This window comes from Gopherus flavomarginatus, chromosome 19 (genome assembly GCF_025201925.1).
Source record: "Gopherus flavomarginatus isolate rGopFla2 chromosome 19, rGopFla2.mat.asm, whole genome shotgun sequence".
NCBI lineage: Eukaryota > Metazoa > Chordata > Testudines > Testudinidae > Gopherus > Gopherus flavomarginatus.
Genome location: NC_066635.1, coordinates 6,259,206 through 6,278,261, shown reverse-complemented (window position 1 = coordinate 6,278,261; position 19,056 = coordinate 6,259,206). Strand labels below are relative to the sequence as shown.

General features: G+C 51.8%; 1 protein-coding gene across 1 annotated transcript in view; it reads right to left on the bottom strand.

Annotated features, from left to right (window-relative positions):
- The window catches only part of SRRM3 (serine/arginine repetitive matrix 3), a 171,499-nt gene that overhangs the window by 102,715 nt on the left and 49,728 nt on the right, over positions 1-19,056 (bottom strand). The window contains exon 2 of the mRNA XM_050929110.1: positions 3,284-3,412. The gene's annotated coding sequence lies outside the window, so the exon portion shown is untranslated. The remainder of the gene's footprint in view (positions 1-3,283; positions 3,413-19,056) is intronic.

Below are 19,056 nucleotides of genomic sequence, written 5' to 3'. Positions count from 1 at the left end.
CCCCCTGGAGGCTAAGTCCCACTGACTTTCAGTGCAACTTCGGCTCATTTTTGAAAATGGCACTTAGGCTCCTCGGTCATTTCAAGACTTTTGAAAATGTTCTTACTTATTTTTCCATTAGTAACATGGGGTTAGTAGCACTTCCTTTCTCCTGCCCTGCATCCACCTTGTCTTTTTAGACTGCAGGATTGTTTATGTACAGCACCTAACACCGTGGGCCCCCAGTCTCAGCTGAGGCCTCTGCTTACTGCTGGAATACAAATAACAACAAGCCAGGGACTAGGATTCAAGAGACATGGAATGTGGTCCTGGCCATGCCCTGACTTACTGTGGCACCTTGGCCTGGTCACTTCCCCTCTCTTAGCCTCTGTTATCTCATCAGTAAAATGGGAACAACTCAGATTCTGAAGCCAGACACACCCACTGTGATCATCTAGTCTGGCCTCCTGCAAAACACAGGCCTTTGGATTTCCCTGAATTAATTCCCATGTCAAGCCTAAGGCTACGTACCCACTTGGTAACGTGCTTTGAAGTCTGATTATGAAATATTGATGCTACTCCACAGTACCGTGTTCTACTTTGCATAGTGCCCCTGCCCAAAGAAATTTAGATTATGTTATTATTTACCACAAACAGTGAGAGAACAAGACATGGAGATTCAGAGCAGTAAAATAATTCAGATGATATTTCCATAATATTTTTCATACTAGTTGGCTAGATTGGGACATATGGGGATAACCAGATAGATAGATGGAAGTGGAAACATAGGGATAGCTTGCTAGTTTGGGACACATGGAGATAGATAGATAGATGCATGCGAATCACTTTAGGAAGTGCTCCCTGATATGAGTAAAGGGGTTGTAATCTGAATGGTATAAAACTACCCTATGCCTTCCCTTCCAGTAATGGCTGAGTATGGAGGCTGCATTATCACAAGGCAGTTTGGGGGAGCCGTGAGCTGAAAGCGCTCTGGTGGAGTACTCTGGTAGGCGGGATGAGAACCACTTCAACAAGAGCTGAAGGAATTTCTAATGTGGCCTGGGGGAGGGGATTGGGGCCTATCTGTCAAAGACAGGTTGGGGATTTTTCCAGAGCGGGTTTGAGGAAACGGTGGAGAAAACTGCAGGTTCTGGCCAAAGGACATTGTGTGGGCACCAGAGCTGATGGGGCATTTCGGTGTATTTCATCCAGATGTTGGCGTTTGTGATCCAGGAGAAGTTCTGCTGAACGGGTGTCCCAGAGCAGTTATGGGGCTAGCACTGTCCGTTGTAAGAACATAGACACTCAAGCACTGGACTGGCCGTGTCAGACAAGATTATGCATATATCTGGTTACGGGGCAGCATTTATCCACTCAGCTGGCAGCCAGAGCCTGCTAGGAAGCCCCTTCCTGCAGGATCAATGTGATAACCATTAGCTGGCAAATCTGCGCCGTTGTTTATTTTAATGCTAGCAGGGTAGCTCTGCGGAGGGGCTCATGTGCATGAACACAGCACTGCTTTGATTGCCCCAGATGCCACAGTGGACAACTCTGGATAACAGAGGTGTTGGATAATTGAGCGAAGGTTCAATGCAATTCACGGGCGTGGGCAGCTGTGACCCTGTTTCAGATAAGAGGGAATCGGGGTTAAATTAGGCTCAGATAATTGAGGCTGTGCGGGGCTGGTTTAGGTTTATATATAAAGGATCAAGGAGACGTCTGTTTTTCTGTGAAACTCTGTTCATTTTGTTACCACATCTTCCCATTCACCTCTTCCCCATTTGTCTGATCAGATATTTCATCCTGCATGCAGGGGGTGGGATTAGATGACCTCTTGAGGTCCCCTCCAGCCCAACATTTCTGACTCCTTGCCGGCAAGCTTTCCTGGGCAAGCTTCTGTGCTATTTGTCCGTGCAGCACCCAACACAGCGGGGCCCCATCCTTGACTGGGGATCACAGATGTAACCGCCATCACCACTGCCTGAAATTCTCCAGCTGCTGTTCTGCAGTGGGTCAGAACAGATGATCAGAACAGTCCCTTCCAGCCTTGAAATCTCTGGCTCTAGCGAGCAGAGGGGAATCCTGCAGTGTTTGATGGGATGAGGGGCAGCACCAGTTAGAATAGCCAGGGGTTGCTCTAAGTTGCAGTTGTCCCCCAAGAGCTGCCTCTGGGACTCTGGCAATACCCCTCTCACACTAGCTTGCCCCATGTGCCAAGGTTTACAATGGCAGCTGGCAACGTAGAGGCGCTTCCAGTTGGCATATGCAGTGCCTCCACCCGGGGGGATTCTGCCTGGGGCTTTAGCAGTGGAGGGGAGAATTTATCCCTAGAGCGGGTCAGGAATTTTTAGACTAAACATTTTTTCGCTGGGGGATGCCAATTGGTTGAAACTGTTCATGGAAAAGGATCAGTTTTGACAAATAGACTCCTAGACTTTAAGGTCAGAAGGGATCATCATGATGATCTAGTCTGACCCTCCTGGACATCGCAGACTACAGATCCTCACCCACCCACCCACTCCTGTGATAGACCCAGAACCTCTGGCTGGGTTACTGAATCCTCAAAGCATGGTTTAAACGCTTCACGTTACAGAGAACTCACCATTTACACTAGCGCAGCACAGGGTCATGACACACTGGGGGGACGGGTGTCCCGGTGAGGAATGAAGTGTTGACAGGTTATCATCATTCCTCACCTTATAGTACCAACTCAATACGCCTAAACAAGTGCAGCTCCCTGCAGCGCTAGGTTTAAATCAGCAAGTGACCCAAGCCCCATGCTGCAGAAGAAGGCGAAAAAACCCTAGGGTCTCTGCCAACCTGACCTAGGGGAAAATTCCTTCCCGACCTCAAATACAGTGATCAGTTAGACCTTGAGCATGTGGGCGAGAATTCCCTGCAGTGCTAGGTGCTGTACGTATACATTGAAACACTCCCTGCCCCAAAGAATTTACACTCTAAATTAACACAGGGAAGATTATTACCCCTTTTTACAGACAGAAACTGCGAGACTAAGCGACATGCCTGAGGACACACAAGGAATTCAAGAGCTGCAGTGACCCTACATCTCCAGAGGCCCAGTCTCGCACTTCGACCACAAGCCCAGCTTTCTCCATTCCTGCTACGGGCTGAGTTCTGATTGGTGTTTTACAAGGGACAGAGCCTCTCTCCACAGACCTGGGGTGAAATCCAGGCCCCACTGATGTTAGGGGCTAAATTTCACTTGACTTCGGTGCAGCCAAAGAACCACCCTAGTAAGATACAACAACACACCCACCCTACGACTGCCCAGGCCCAGGCTCACCTCTCAGAGGGCACAGTCCATCGGCCGCTGCACGGCTCCAGTCCTAGCCAGCTCAGTTTGGGATCTTCTTGCCAGCAGCAAACTTTTCCTATGGAAGCCTGACCGGTCCAGCACTGCTGGTTTCAATGCCTGGGAGAAAGGTAGATAGAAGAACCCTGTTAATTCCAGAGCAGCTGGAATTCTCCTTTTCCCCCACCCATCGCCCTCCGACTGCCTGCCCGTTCTCCATGTCAGCGGCCAGCCCTTTGCCCAGTGCAGCCGCCTGCCAATGATCAGAAGGTAGAAGTGAGGCCCGTGTGGCTCTCCGGGATCACTCTGTGCTGAAGGCACTTGCCAGAGATCTGCTTTATTCTGCGTCCACTTACAACCAGTTGTGCCTAACAACCAGAGCCTCAAGGCATCTCGTCCAGTCTCTCTGACTGGGAAGCTCAGCCCTTAAAGATCCAGTCCCCCATAACACAGCCTGGAAGCCAACATCCCATTGCAGCTTCTGGAAGGAAAGGCCATGAGATAGTAATATAGAGCATCATCCCATTGCTGCCCAGTTACGGGCAATCCTCATCTTCCAGAGTGGGAGTCAGACCCTCCCCTCCCCTTCCACCCAGCCCCAGCGGAGAAGAACTTTCTTAGCTGTCAGTTTCACAGTGGGTTAAACATGTTTTGAATCCCAAGCAGCAGCATTAATCATTGTCATGGAGTCACCGGGCGATGCTCTGGAACTGCTCCCCACCAAGCCAGTCAGGACTTTGGGGAGCCTCCTCTCCCTTGGAGCAGACTTGTTCCGGGCAAGAAGCTCACCCGGCTTCACCTCCTGGGTCTCTCCTTGGAGCATTCAGCATCCTCTGCCCCTCCGTGCGCTTCCCACAGCGAGCCCGCCCCAGTGGGGTCCTGGGGAAGCCACCGGGTCCTGCGCCCCCACTTTGCAGTCAGACGTGACTCAGCCAGCCCGTAAAACAGAGGTTTATTCGATGACAGGAACAGGATCTAAAACAGAGCTTGTAGATACAGCGAACCGGACCCCTCGGCCGGGTCCATTCTGGGGGGCAGTGAGCGAGACCCCTCACATCTGCCCTCCACTCCTCAACCTCAGCCAGCTCCAGCCTAACAACCCCCTCAGCCCCTCCTCTCTGCTCAGCTCCTTTCCCGGGCCAAGAGATCACCTGATCCCTTTGTCTCCAACATCTTCAGCTGGCACCTTTGAAGGGGAGTTGCTAGGAGACAGAGTGCCAGGCATTTAGGTGCACTGGCCCTTTGCTCTGCCAGATACTTAAGAACTGCCATGGGGACACTGAGGCACCAACACAGTACTCAGAGAAAACATTAAGAACATTCCCAGTTCATCACAATCACAGCAGGTGATTTCCACCCCAGTTATAACAATGTTGGATGCCTTGTTCATTAGTCCAGCCTTGTCTTCCTGCCAGGTGTCTGTGTTGCAAACGGGGCCTTCCTGAACCAAGATCGGATGTTTTTCTCCAAATCTCCCAACTTTTTTTTAATCTATCATCTGAAAATCGCATGGATTAACTTTTAGTGTGGGAGGCCAAAGTTCTACCACACGCAGGGGTGTCCGTGTGTCACGGGAAATGGATCCATTGAGAAGTCCAAACAAGCCTCAGGGTCTGTTTGTCTTAGCCCAGGGGCAGCCATTAAACCACAGGTTCTGTTTGCACCTCTGGTCTGTTTATTTTGGGCTAGCTTGGGACCCATTTGGTTACGCTGCTGAATACTCATGTAAGCAGTCCCCCTAGAAACACGGGACTGCTGTGTAGCCCAGCACTGCCAACCCCAAATATCTGATAAATCATGAGCCAAGCCCCCCAAAATCATGAAACTGACTTAAAAATCATGAGAATTAAAATTAAAAAAAAAAACCCTGACAAATAAGGGGTTTCTTTTATGTTTCTTTAGACATTCCCACACCCCACATCCCATTACACCCTCATTCACAACCATGCAAAGTGGGGGCCAAATTCTGCCATCTGATCCAGTAGAGTTTTATATCCACATTGTTCTCACATGGCTCTGGTGTCAACGACCACCTAAAATGGAGAGTCCTTGCTTTGTCCCTGATTCACAGGGTGATCTTGGATATGTGGCTAAACCTCCCTGTACCTCAGTTTCCTCCTCTGTAAAATGGAGATAACATGTCCTGACCTGATTCACAGGGGTTAGTGGGCAGTTTGGTGGCCTGCAAAGCGCCTAGAGATCTTGCTATGGCAGGTGTTAACAAGCCAGGCTAGCGTCGGCTTAAGGGAAGATGCCCGCTTCTTTTCATATTGACATTCCTGTCAGAGAAAAGCCAGTAACAAAAACCCAGTCCGCTGGGGAGCTGCTCAAGGGTTAGCTGGTGAATCCGTTACTCCCACTGGTATGGAGGGTTTTTATCAAGAGACTGGCAATCTTTGGGGCTTTTCTTAAATCCCCAGCCCCTGGAGTCAGGGAATTACATAAGAATCTTGGGTGTCAGTAATAAAAAGGTTTTTAGCCCTCATGGTTGAAGGGAAAAGCTTGAAACCGTGACCACTTTCAGGTCATGGTTTTTATGTGTCTAATGCAGGGGTTCTCAAACTGGGGGTTGGGACCCCTCAGGGGACATGAGGTTATTACATGAGGGGTCGCAAGCTGTCAACCTCCACCCCAAACCCCACTTTGACTCCTCACCACTGGCCCATCTCCCAAGGAGCTCTGCAAGCATCTCTTTCCCTCCCTGCCCTTTGCAAATCCTTGCACAGAAAGTCCAAGGGCAACAGAGCCAGCAAAGCTGCACAGACACAGACTGCACACCTGGCCTAGACCCAATAACTGGGGCACTTGCCTGTGCTCTGGATGGTGTCTCTAATTTCATCCGTCTTGGCTAATTTAGCCCAAGGGGAATGCAGAGCCAAACGACTGTGCTCCTCCCAGCTCAGCAATGCAGCTGGGGCTGGTTTAGCGCCAGTCAGATCATTTAACGCAGTGACAGGGCGACTTGCCCAGGCTGTTCACTCCTATGGGACCGGGGTGGCTTTCAACCTTCCAGTGACACCAGACATCCAGACACAGCGGCTATCGTTGGAGCAACTGGTGGGTGTAAGCAAGAGAGATGGTCTAAACGCCTTGGGAACTTGACGGGAGAAGAGATGGCCGGGGCCGGGGACAGGGCCTGCTATTGCTCGGCTCCCAGAGCTGTCCCAGACAGGTGCCACCTTACACATTGCAGCACGAGCCGGGGGGTGCGGGGGGCTGGTGGATCCCTGTTTCGTAGCAGGGAGGATGGAGATTGCTCAGGGCTGCGCTCGTGGGTCATTCCTGCAATTGAATGGGGTTTTAACCAGGGCCTCACTTTCTCTGATCAACAAGACACCAGGCTTCTAGCTGGGCAGGCCAGGATCCAAATACAGCCCTAGATGGCCGGAGGGGACAGGAGATTGGTGGCTTGTGCTTCGTTCCCTCTTTGTGCAGAGCATGAGAGCTGGCAGCCTCTGCTCGCGTGCAGCTGTGCTAGTGGGGGGATGCAGTGGAGGATCGAGGGGCGTTGGCAGATCTAGGTGTATGTGCAGAGGCCAGGAATGGGCTAGCAGGGGTTGTGGGTTGGGCTGGGACTGAGGTGTCATGGCAGAGCCCAAGTCTGAAAGAGCAAGGGATGGGGGAGCCGGCAGCCAGGAATGGATTGATGAGCGGACACTTCACTGTACCAATTTCCAGCCTGCACTATTTATTACCTCCTTACTCGCATTAGCATGTATACTTTTAAGCCCCAGATTCTTCCTATCACTGTCCGGTTTTTAAAATAAAGACATCACATCTCTGTATGCAAGAGGCCAGTCGTGCATTAAATCACTCCTTACCCAGTCTCCTTAAAAACCCACGCAGAGGGAGCATGGAAAACCAGTTCCAGGAAGTTATGAGCCCAAATCCCGTTAGCAAATCAGTGTGGCAGCTAATTCCAAACACAGACCCGGCCTCCTTTCAACAGAAAACCTGCCACAACTTCGGAGAGCAGCCAAGTGAACGGAATCGTGCTGATTAACATTTAGGGCAGCCATTCCTGAAGCCAGTTCAGATGTTCATCAACATCTGGCTCGCACGGCGCCTGTAGAACACAACTGTCACTAGGCTGGAAGGCAAGGGAGACATCGGGAAATGATGTGACATTGCCACAGACACACACACAGACAGACACTTATACCTTTAATACAGGGTTTGATTTGATGCTTGCCAGGGTTTGCCTAGGTCTCTAAGGGTATGTCTACACTGCAATTAAACACCCATGGTTGGCCCATATCAGCTGACTTGAGCTCACGGGGTTATGGGGCTCCAATACTGCTGCGTAGACCCTCGGGCTAAGGTTGGAACCTGAGCCCTAGGATCTGATGTGGGGTGCCAGAGCCCGGACTCCAGCCTGAGCCTGAATGTTTACATTGCAATTAAACAGCCTCATAGCCTGAGTCAGCTGACAAAGGCCAGCCTCAGGTTACGGCAGTGTAAGCCCAGGGTTGGTAGAAGGTGAGTTAGCAGACCCTGGGTTTGTTAACATAAGGCTTGAACGTCTACACTCAGTTAGGAATTGTTGAACCCTGGGTCCCAACCTGGGGCTCCAGCATCTACATTGCATTATGTAGGCCCAAGTCCAGCCACCCGTCTCCCAGACTTCTCAGCACTCTCCCAAAAGGTGGCCTCTTTAGCTCTTTGTTCATGGAGCAGTTTGGGAAAACTTGACTGTGCGGAGGACAAAGAAAGTCGGCCTGTGGGATACTTTGGGAGGACTCCAATAGCCATGTCCAGGGCGGCTATGTCTACACTGCAGAGCAATAGAGCTTGAACGCTGGGTCCCAGCTTGATTCAGGCTCATACCCTCCACCCCGTGGGCTCCTGGGACTGAGTCCTGGGTTAGTGCAATGTGTGTAGATGTAAGGGGGTTAGGCTTGAGCCCGGGTTCGAACCCTGGCTTACGCTGCAGTGTGGACATACCATAAGGGCTATATCCCTCAGACAGGCCAGATCCTCAGTGGCGTAAGTAAGTCCACATAGCTCCTATGACTTCAATGGAGATGATTATTTCAATGAAGCTATGTCGATTCACAGTGTCAGAGGCTCTGGCCCTTTGCGCTCTCTCTTGCTGTCCAGGCGCTAGAGGTGATCGGCAGGAGAATGGGTATTCTTAACCGATGAGAGGTTTTTCCTACCGGCAATGAACCCGGGTGTATTACACTGGTTGGACCTGGGCAGATACAGCTCATGTTTCCTACCCCCAGCAGCAAACGAGGTCACTGCATCTCAACTCTGATGTGCAGCAACCTCGCCTGCTCCCCTCCCGCTGCAGAGGTCGCTGGCCTGTGTTATGCAGGAAGACAGCCTAAGTTATCATAATGGTCCCTCCTGGCCTTCACATCTATCAATCTACAAACTGCCCAGTGGGAACGGAACTGAAATAATCAGCTCGCACTCCCTGGGCCATCCAATAACCAGGCTAGTAGGTGGGGGCCAAATCCCCCCCAGTGTAAGTTTGGTGACATCCAGGAGTCACCCCAGGGATGGACTTGCCTCGATGTCAAGTAGCAGCATCGAGAGCCAGTGGGGTTCAGTGGATAAACCACTCAACGTGGAGAGCTGGGGTCTGGTCCTGCCTCTGCCACTGAACTGCCGGGCAACCTTGGGGTGAGTCACATCTACAGCTGGTTGAAAATTTCCAGTGAAGCAGCTTTGGGGTAGGGCATGCCCATTCCATGGGAACCCAGAGACACTGTCAACATTTCTGTGGGAAATAATCTAAATGCTGTGGGCTGACTTTATAACAAAGGTGGAAATGATAAAATCATAAGAAAATATTTTTGGACTGTTTCATTCCACAAAATATTTCAAGATTTTGACTTTCCTTCCCAATTCAGGATGAAAACAAATTTTGAAATCACCCTTCTCCCGCAGGACAGAAATTCCAGTTTCTATCATTTCTAGTCACGGCCACTCTGTTTTCTGTCCCAGGGGCAGCTCTATGTATTTTGCCGCCCGAAGCACAGTGGTCAGACGGCTTTCGGCGGCATGCCAGTGGGAGGTCCGCCGGTAATGTGGATTCGGCGGCATGTCAGCAGACGATACACTGGTAATGCGGATTCGGCGGCACGCCTGCGGGAGGTCCGCCAGGTCTAATGCGGATTCGGCAGCATGCCTGCGGGAGGTCCGCCAGGTCTAATGCGGATTTGGCGGCGCGCCTGTGGGAGGTCCGCCAGTAACGCGGATTCAGCGGTGCGCCAGTGGGAGGTCTGCCGGTAATGTGGATTCGGCGGCGCGCCTGTGGGAGGTCCGCCGGTCCCGCGCCTTCAGTGTACCCGCAGTCGAATTACCACCGAAGCCGCGGGACCAGCCTACCTCCGGCAGGCATGTCACTGAAGGCAGCCTGACTGCCGCCCTCAGCGCGACCGGCAGGCGGTCCCCTTGGCTTGCCGCCCCAGGCATGCGCTTGGTGTGCTGATGCCTGGTGCCGCCCCGTTCTCTCCCACCGTTCATTTGCATGGACTGTACACTCTTCGGGACAGGGGCTGTCTCTTACTCTGTGTTTATATGGCACCTCACACAGTGGGGGCTCTAATTTCACTTGGGTCTTCTGGGCACTACTGCAATGTCATTTAACAATGGTTTTTTCTGCTGCCAGAGCCCTGCATTTGGGCTGTGGGAGGGGCAGCATCACCGACGCTCATTCTGTGCCGGTATTTCTGTGTTCCTTTCTTCTCTTGTTTGAAAGGCTCTGTTGGATTTTTATAGGCAGTTTAGGACAATAGGGGAAAACATACCCAGACAGGAGTAATAATAATAATAGGTAATAACAGCACTGAAGGTTTAGGTGCAGACATGAAAACAATGGAACATAAAACCACCATGAATGCAATGCTGCTCTAAACAGCCAGGGAGCAGCTACACAGAAAACGGAATGGTCGCAATCCCCGCAGCGACCATCACGGCAGAATGCAGCCATAAACGGCGCTGGCTCAGACTGAGCCCCCTATCCCTAGGGGAATGGCTTACAGAGTGGGCACTGAATCACCAGGCAGCATGCAATACATTTGGCCATGGGTTCAGTTCCTCCAAAATACAGGGCTATGGCTGGTCTCTAAAGATCAGGGGGGATGTGGGGATCAAACATTTTTTATTCAGTTCATCAGAACTGAAACTTTTCACAGCCATGTATCAGTTTGCTCTAGGAATTATTTTGGGGGCAGTTCTCTGGCCTGTGCTCTATAGGGGATCAGACGAGATGATCCCAAGGGCCCCTTTTTGGCCTTGCAATCTGTGAATCTAGGACAACTGTTGCCAGGAAGGTCTGTTAGGACCAGGAATTTATTATCAAATCCAGAAGGCAAGCCCCCGCCCAGAGCTAATCAGCTGGGGCACTCCGCTTGAATGTGGGAGACCTAGGTTCAAGTCCCTGCTACCCCTGAGCTGGAGCAGCATAACTTGAAGCTGGGCCCAGAGGTCATGTGGGAGAGCCCCAGCCAAGCAGCAATTGGCTACCACTGGGTTGGACTGCCTCCTGCTGGGTTGGATTAAATATTCTCTGAGCAAGAGCATGGTGGTTGAGGCACTCACCAGGGACATGGGAGAACCAGCTCTGAATCAGGCCTGCCAAGGGAGTTCTGGGCACACTCTATCTCATTTTTTTGGTGAAAAATGTTGCAGTGTCTTTGCCACATCAGGGCAAAAACCCAAATGCCAAAACCACCCCATTTTTCACAAATCATCATTCTTGTTTCCTAGAGACCTGAGAGATACCCAGGCCCAGGGTGGGAGAGGTATCAGTTAGGCTTTTTCCATCCCAGAGGACAGCAGAGAAGTATTACTCAGCTGATCCCCACCACTGCAGTCACTCAAGCAATGCCAGTTCTTACAGCCATGGTCTGGGGGAGAAAGCACATGACCGGGGCTCAGGAGATCTAAGGCACCATAGGATCTGAAAACCTCACAATCTTTAATGTATTTATCTTCACAGCCCTGCTGGGAGGCAGAGCAGGGCTGTTATCTCCATTGTACAGATGGAGGAAAATGAGGCAGGCAGCCGCTAAGTGACTTGCCCAAAGGTCACACGGGCAGTCTGTGGCAGAGTCAGGAATTGGAATGCAGCTCTCCAAAGAGCACCTTGACCACCACACCATCCTTCACAGCTCTGCAGTGCGTCGTTTTAATAACCATGAGCAAACCACTTGCTCTCTCCAGGCCATAGGTCCCCCTTCCTTGTCTTGTGTGTTTAGACAATGTCTCTTCGACATGCATGTACAGCACCCAATACAACTGTTACTGGAAAATAAATCACAAGAGCTGGCTGGCAAGACCATCATAGCATGGCACTTATGATACCAGTTACTGCAAAGATGCCCTTGCCCCATTAGAAAGCCTGCAACATGATCCAGGCCTTCAGTAGTTATTACTCATCACTGGAACACAATAAAATTACCAGATGCTTTCAGTGCATCAAGCCTCAACCTCAGGTAGCGCTAGTTGGGTTGACATTGGAATGTTTTCCAGGCCCCGAGATCTCTGTTAGTTTAGCTCCCGGAAGAGCAGCCATCAGTGCATTGGACCTCGCCCCACTACAAGGGAACTGGTACGGAGCTGAAATTTCTGACGTGTGAACGCTCTGCGCAGCCATGGGCAGCAGCAGAAAAGAGTCATCGTTAGAGAGCCGCGTGCGGGAGGGGCCCAGATCCAGATGGGGGTATAAAGGAAACGAACAACCCAAGATAATACTGCCACGTCTCCAGCGACACACATCCTGTCTAGTCCATTAGGCTTAAATACCCAGTGAATTCCACATTTAATGGATTGACATTTTGCAGAGTCATTTTAGTTTAATGCAGCATAGAGCGTACAACAGACCTTCACTCAGCTCTTGAAAAACACTTTGTACACTCCTGGACGCTTCCTACCCCACCTGTTCTACAAGGAGGAAGCGTCCTTCTCTTTAAGAAACAGAAGCTTAATGTTATGCAATGGAAATCCTTTGCCAGACAGCTGCCAGGCTCTGCCACAGCCACCTTGTGTGATCTTGGTGAAGTCACTTAATTGCTCTGTACCTCAATTTCCCCATCTGTACTATAAAGACAATACTGCCTTTCTCCCACCTTGTCTCTTTTGTATGTTTAGACCCCAATTCAGTAAAGGAGGTGCTTAAATACTTTACTGAATCAGGGCTGTAGCTGCAAAGCTCTTTGGGGGCAGGGACTGTCTTTCACTATGGGTCTGGACAGTGCCTAGCGCAATGGGGCCCTGGTTTTCACCCAGGGATGCTAGGCACTACTGCAATACAAAGGAATAAATAATTACTAATTATCATTGTCTCCAGGATTGTTTATAGATAATGGCACTAAGATACAGAGGGAGCGTGGTATAAACTAGCTGCACAGAGTGGCTACTGCCTCGCTATAGTCTAGATAGGTTATCTAATGCAGAGAGGGAGAAAAGCGATTCTGTACAGGGCAGCCACACAGCGGGAGGGGCTAGCTATCATCTCATCACAAGCTGGCCTCTCTGGGCGTACCCTCCGTTCCCCAGCACTTGGCCAACAGGATAGGCTCAGATCTTGCACTCTCTGTCCATTCACCCTGTTATGCAGATCCCAGGTGGACTGCACGCATTGCAGATCTCTCGCTCAGTGGGCTGGGCTTCCTCCATCTATTGGACCTTTCCTCCGCAGGGCCCAGCCCGTTTTCCCTGCAAATTACCACAGAGAACAATGCACATGCTTTGCAGAGGGGGTTCCAGACTCATCCTCTCCCCTCCCCATCCATGGATCACCAAGAGGAACGTGATGCTTTTTGTTTGGTGATCAGACAGACAAAGCGCACCCCAGTCACCTTCAGTCTCCTCAGTTCCGGCTGCAGCCCAGCATTGCCAGCATCCACCCTTCTCTAGACGCTGCCTCAGCTGAAATCCCAATTCGGGCTCAATTCATCTCCTGCAACTGGTGTTTCCCAAGTCCCTTCCCCCATCTGAGCCAGTATCCTGCAGCCAGCAGTCTCCACAGTGTAACTCCAAAGGGGAGGAGGACAAATCTGTCTCCACCTGCTATCAGCTTTCCTGGTTTCTTCTCTCTCTCTGGAGCCAGTTATAAATGGTGTTCACATATCTCCGTGGTGTATCCATCCAGCCCTTCAGATACCACACCCACCTTCTCTCCCTGTTTGCTCAAGCATTCCATGGTTCCCAGCGACATCGACTCTCCACCCCATTGGCCAAGGTTTCCAAAAATGACTAGTGATTCTGGGCACCCAACCTGAGATGCTTTGAAAGGGCCTTAATTTCAGAAGGCGCTTGAGCGTTCACCCTCTGAAACTCGGGGCGCTTTAGGGCACCCTGGGTGGAGCACCCTTGAAATCACTAGTCACTGAGGCCCACGAGTGATAGGCACTGTGACAGACCCAGGCCAGTGGGGTGCAGGAGTCTGGTAGAGGGCAAATATACTGGTCACTGGGTGAGTAGTTTTCTGTTCCCTGAGTTACCAGAGCAGGGGCTGCACTAGAGTAGTCAGGAACTTGCTAGAACCAATTAAGGCAGCCAGAATGATTAGAACACCTGCAGCCAATCAAAGCAGGCTAATCAGGGCACCTGGGTTTTAAAAGCTCACTCCAGTCAGATGGGGAGGAGCCAGAGGAGATGAAGTGTGTGTGAGGAGCTGGGAGCAAGAGGCACAAGGAGCTGAGAGTGAGAGGGTGTGCTGCTAGAGGACTAAGGAGTACAAGTGTTATCAGACACCAGGAGGAAGGTCCTGTGGTGAGGATAAAGAAGGTGTTTGGAGGAGGCCATGGGGAAGTAGCCCAGGGAGGTGTAGCTGTCACACAGCTGTTACAAGAGGCACTATAGACAGCTGCAAATCCATAGGGCCCTGGGCTGGAACCCGGAGTAGAGGGCGGGCCCGGGTTCCCCCCCAAGCCTCCCAACTCCTGATCAGACACAGGAGGAGTTGATCCAGACTGTGGGGAAGATCACTGAGGTGAGCAAATCTGCCAATAAGCGCAGGACCCACCAAGGTAGAGGAGGAACTTTGTCACAGTGCCTAAATATCTCTGAGCATCCAGGCCCAAAAAACTTGGCCAATCAGCCTTGGGATGTGCGAGCTCATCTGTTAATTAATTAATGTCCTTATTTAAGGTCTTTATAGATTCAGTGGGGCCCTGTGCCTCTGTTAAAATCACCTGCCCTTTTCAATATCACCTAGATGCTTTCCCGTCCCCTCTCTCCTCGGATGACTGTAGGGCTAATTCTCTCGGAAGCATCTGGGGACACTCGGGATGACAGATGTCACATTAATATACACAGTGTTGTGTTTTATGAAGCTGTCAGAATATTGCTATCCAGTCCCTGGTTACGTTGCACAATCATCTCATAATGTGCAGAAAGAAAGGCAAGTGTGTCCTTTAATTGAGCCCTTCAGCTCCTCTGTTGTTCAGTCTATAAGTCTATGAGACATGATCTTCTCTGGTAAGCAGCAGGACACAAGCTTCTCTTTCACTGCCATGGATTGGATGGCATCCCAGTGCCGAAATCAGGCTGTGCTGACAGGGCAGGCTACCGACAAGGGGACCTGATCAAAATGCGTCTGCCAGCCCCTGCAGCTGCCTCTGGCCCACAGGCCTTGTTACAATGGGGCACCCAAAAGCAGTCCGGTCTGCCCAGTGCTGAGAGCACCAGGCTCGTACTTTGCTTATAAATCCTCCTGGATTTCTTTTGGCTGGAAAGGGAAGAACATCTCAAATGTAGCAGTTCGGGTGCTGCTCATCCTTAACAGGCCTGATTCAGTTCATGACAGTGGCAGGCAACATTCCACGGAGCTGTGTTAATTCCCCCTTTCGAAAGGTCATGGTAAGAGGCTGCTTCAAGTAGATCAGCTACAAATCCTTCCCATCCAGCCCTCTCCCCGCCCGTATCGAGCCTCCTGGCCTTGCTGGTCTTCCGTGTCTCGGAGATGGAAACCTGGCCAGTGGCCTTGGAGCACTCGAGCGGTCACTGCCCAGGGTAGTGCTTCAACTGCCCCTCTCAAACGCCATGGGCATGCATGGCTGGTGGGTGCCCGCGAGGAGAGGGTGGCTAGCAGGCTGCTTTGTCAATTGGCCTTGGCTTATTCTCTCTAGCCCCAAAGCTCTCGAAAGGCCCAATCCTGCGCCCTCAGCCCTCACTGAAATTGTCCTCGCAGGCTCAGCCCATGGGAGTCAATGCAAGTGCCTCTTGGTTTCAGTGGGTTCCAGACTGAGCCCTAACAGCATGACTCTATTTAGGGGCTGTCTACACTAGCCCATGGAGGCCAGGGACAGTGAGGGGCATCTGTGTTCTAGCAGGGTTTTGTTTGCAGCCTGGACAGGACAAATCCGTGAAACACAGATGCATCAGGTCAAGTATCAGGGGTAGCTGTGTTAGTCTGTATCCACAAAGACAACAAGGGAGGCTGGTGGCACCTTGAATTATTTGGGCATAAGCTTCTGAGAGTAAAAAACCCACTTCTTCAGATGCATGGAGTGGAAGTTATATAATGCCTGCATCTGTGATGACACATGAGGAGAAGGGAGTTACCTCACAAGTGGCGAACCAGTGTTGACAAGGCCAATTCAATCAGGGTGGATGTGATCCACTCCTAATGATAGATGATGAGGTGTCAGTTCCAGGAGAGGCAAAGCTGCTTTTGTAAGGAGCCAGCCAGGTAATCTCGCTGGGCCGAGATCATGGTGGTTCTACGACCATGTGGCTACCCTCCCAGCCAAACCAGGGTTGAAATGTGGACAGCCCACTTGTGCCGTCGGACATCTACGGTCCTACAGACAGCACTCCTGTGTTCCTGGTGCCTGCTCCTGCACGATTTACATCAATAGGGTCCCGGCCGGAGCAGGTGCGAGTCAGTGCAGTTGCTTTACCTACACTGGAGCTAATTCACACCAGCTGAGGGCCTGGCCCAGTGTAGTTTCCTGAGCACTTATAAGGATGGGAGATATCACTTCTGCTGGGCAGGACAAGGGAAGATGGCAGGTTAACCCTTTGCTGGCAGGCAGACACGCTGGGTTTTCTAACGAGACGCCGCATCTCTATCTTCTGTGACCCAGAGTCATCACAGCCTGTTGGACTCTTTCACCCGCACTCAGAAGATCCCCAGCAATGAGAGGCTGCTGGAAAAAACCACACCACTGCTGTCCGATGGCCCCTCCTCTGCCCATTGGGGCTCACTTTGCTGTGATTTAGTGGCTTTGATCCCATGCTCTGACAGGTGCTGGAATACAGCCGGGATGGCTGGGTCTTTCATCTCACAAACCTTTTTAAAAGGCATTCACTGAGCAAGTTCCACCGCACCCCAAATACAACCATCCCCATTTTAAAGAGAGGGGAAACTGAGGCACAGAGCAGGGACGTGATTGGCCCACGGGCACACACCAAGTGTGTGGCAGAGCAGGGACTAGAGCTTGGGAATCCTGATTGCTAGACCCAGCCTCTGACCACTAAACCATGAGCTGTTTTAAAGCCCTTTGAGAGCCTGGCATGAAAGCAGCTAGCGCTGGATGGAGTCTCACTGCAAACCCTCTTCCCTTGTACTTCATACTTTCCCTTGCCAGGGCAACTAGTCACCAGAGATCCCTGGTGCTTAAAAGGAGGGGACCCTTCTCGATTATTAAAGCATCTGAGATTAGAGCCCCAGAATGCTGGACAGCTCCAGAGCTAGCAGCCTGGGGCTGTAACAGACTCACATCCTTGGTGGATCAGGGCCCAGTGGGTTACACATACAGCTGAGGCAAGACGGACAAAGCACGGCAAGGAGAAACAGAGGGGAGGCGACCTGCCCAAGGTCAGGTCAGATCAACGATTACAACACAGGCCTTCCAGCCCCCAGACCGGCGCCCCAACCCCTAGGCTGCAGCCCCAACTCATGCGTCATCTGCTGCTTGCAGGGAAGCCCCAGGGCCAAATCCAGGCCTGGAGCAAGCAGGCCCCACTTCGCTGACATTGAAGGACCTGCACTGGCTTACAGCAGGGCAATCACTAATCATTGGAATTACGGTTAAGCGAAAGGGGACTCCGCCTTCCCCCCGGCTTGTGACGGGCTTGTCAGGGCCCGACTGCCGCAAAAGGGACACGGAAGGGTAGTGAAATGTCCTCTCTTCCCAGTGCCCCTCAGCTGTGAAAGCCCCACTTGAAACTCCCCAAGCTGATCAGCTGAGTGCTGACATTTGGAAGGACGTGTTTTTGCCCAAGAGATGAGAAGAGCTGCAGTTCGGGTGAATGCATAATCAGGCGGGTTTTCCTCCCACGCGAGCAGGTATAGCCCAGCAGAACGGCTCCCAGCCCCTTGTGCCGTTACATAACGAGGAGTCAGACACGTGCCATCTGCAGCCAAAATCGATATCAAATTACATGAGCTAAAGACACCCAGACGTCAACGTCCCCATCTCCAGACACTGACGAGGACCGGGGCACCTTGGGCTGGGAACTCACTGCTTCTTACAAACACTCCCTGCTCGGAAAGGCAGACTCTGGGGGGAGACGGCCGGAAAAGTGAGACGCCTCAAGCCCCAAGGAACTGCAGCTGGAATTTCTGTGCAGGAGAGGGAATTCCTGCCCATTCCGAGAGCGAGCAGTGGGAAAGCGGGGAGAGATGGAGTAACAGAGAGGGGGGGAATGAAGCCAAGGCCCAAGGAAGGGAAGGAAATGCACAAGTCAATGTCAGTAGGATGCACCCAGAAGTACAGAGTGGGGGAAAGGGAGACTGGAAGAGCGAGCATGGGGGAGACAGAGAGAAGGCTGAGGGGGAGGAGGAAGAGGACTGAGCCCTTGCGCTCAGAGAGGCCCAAGGCAACACCCTCCACAATAAACTCTGAGCGGTGAGTGCAGTGTGAAGGGGCCAGCGGGGCTGGAACTGCCCTTGGCCGCAGGACAGGGCGGCTCAGAGAGGTGAGGCGCCACCTGGGAAATTAGAGCTGGCGGAATTCTCTCTCCGGGAGAAATATCCAGGAGCCCTATTTTCTGTTCACAGCCTGGGCCTGGTATCTACCACTGCACTGGCTCTTCGGACGTCAGGGGAGCCAGGCCAATAGACGCCCACTGAGGAGCTGGCCCAGCGTAAGCAGATCCAACTCCACTGCTTCAAGGGCCCTGCATCTCTCTCGGAACCAAGCCCAGCAACACTCGGCGTGGCCTGTCAGTCTGTTCTCCTCGGCACAGCTGCCCCATGAGCTGCCTCGGCACGCCACCACAGCTGAGGGAAGCTCTCAGTTGGGTGGAGCAGGATTATTTGGATGGAGGGCAGCTGCCTCAGCTGCTCCTGGGTCTCCCTATGGATGCCGCATTTGGAGATGGCTTTAATTTTTCGTCTGCTTTGGAAATAGCTGCTCGGAGAATCGGACAAAGACAGATCCAAAGCAAAAGGCCTGCCAGGATCAGAGCTGGCAGAGGTCAAATGCTTCACAATCTGATTGGTCTTTGGGTGCTAAGGGCTGGCAAGGAAGAGGGTTAGTAATTAGAGAATTAGGCGGGCGTTAGCGTTGGCTGCTAACGAAGCTGGGGAAGAGACATGACCCACACACCCGACCAGCTGCTCAAGAGAAATCAAAAGCCCCAGAAGGTGTCACAAATTATTGCCCGACCCTGTCCATCCTAAGCAATGGAGACCAGCTGCTCCAATGGGGTGGGCCAGTGACTTCATGGCAAAAGGAACACAGGGGCCATTCCTGAGGTCCTCACTCAGGCAAGACTCCCGTTGTCTCCAAAAGAGGCTTGGAGAACTCAGAGCGTGTCCCTTTATGGAGAGCTCCCCAAGCCATACTGGGAAG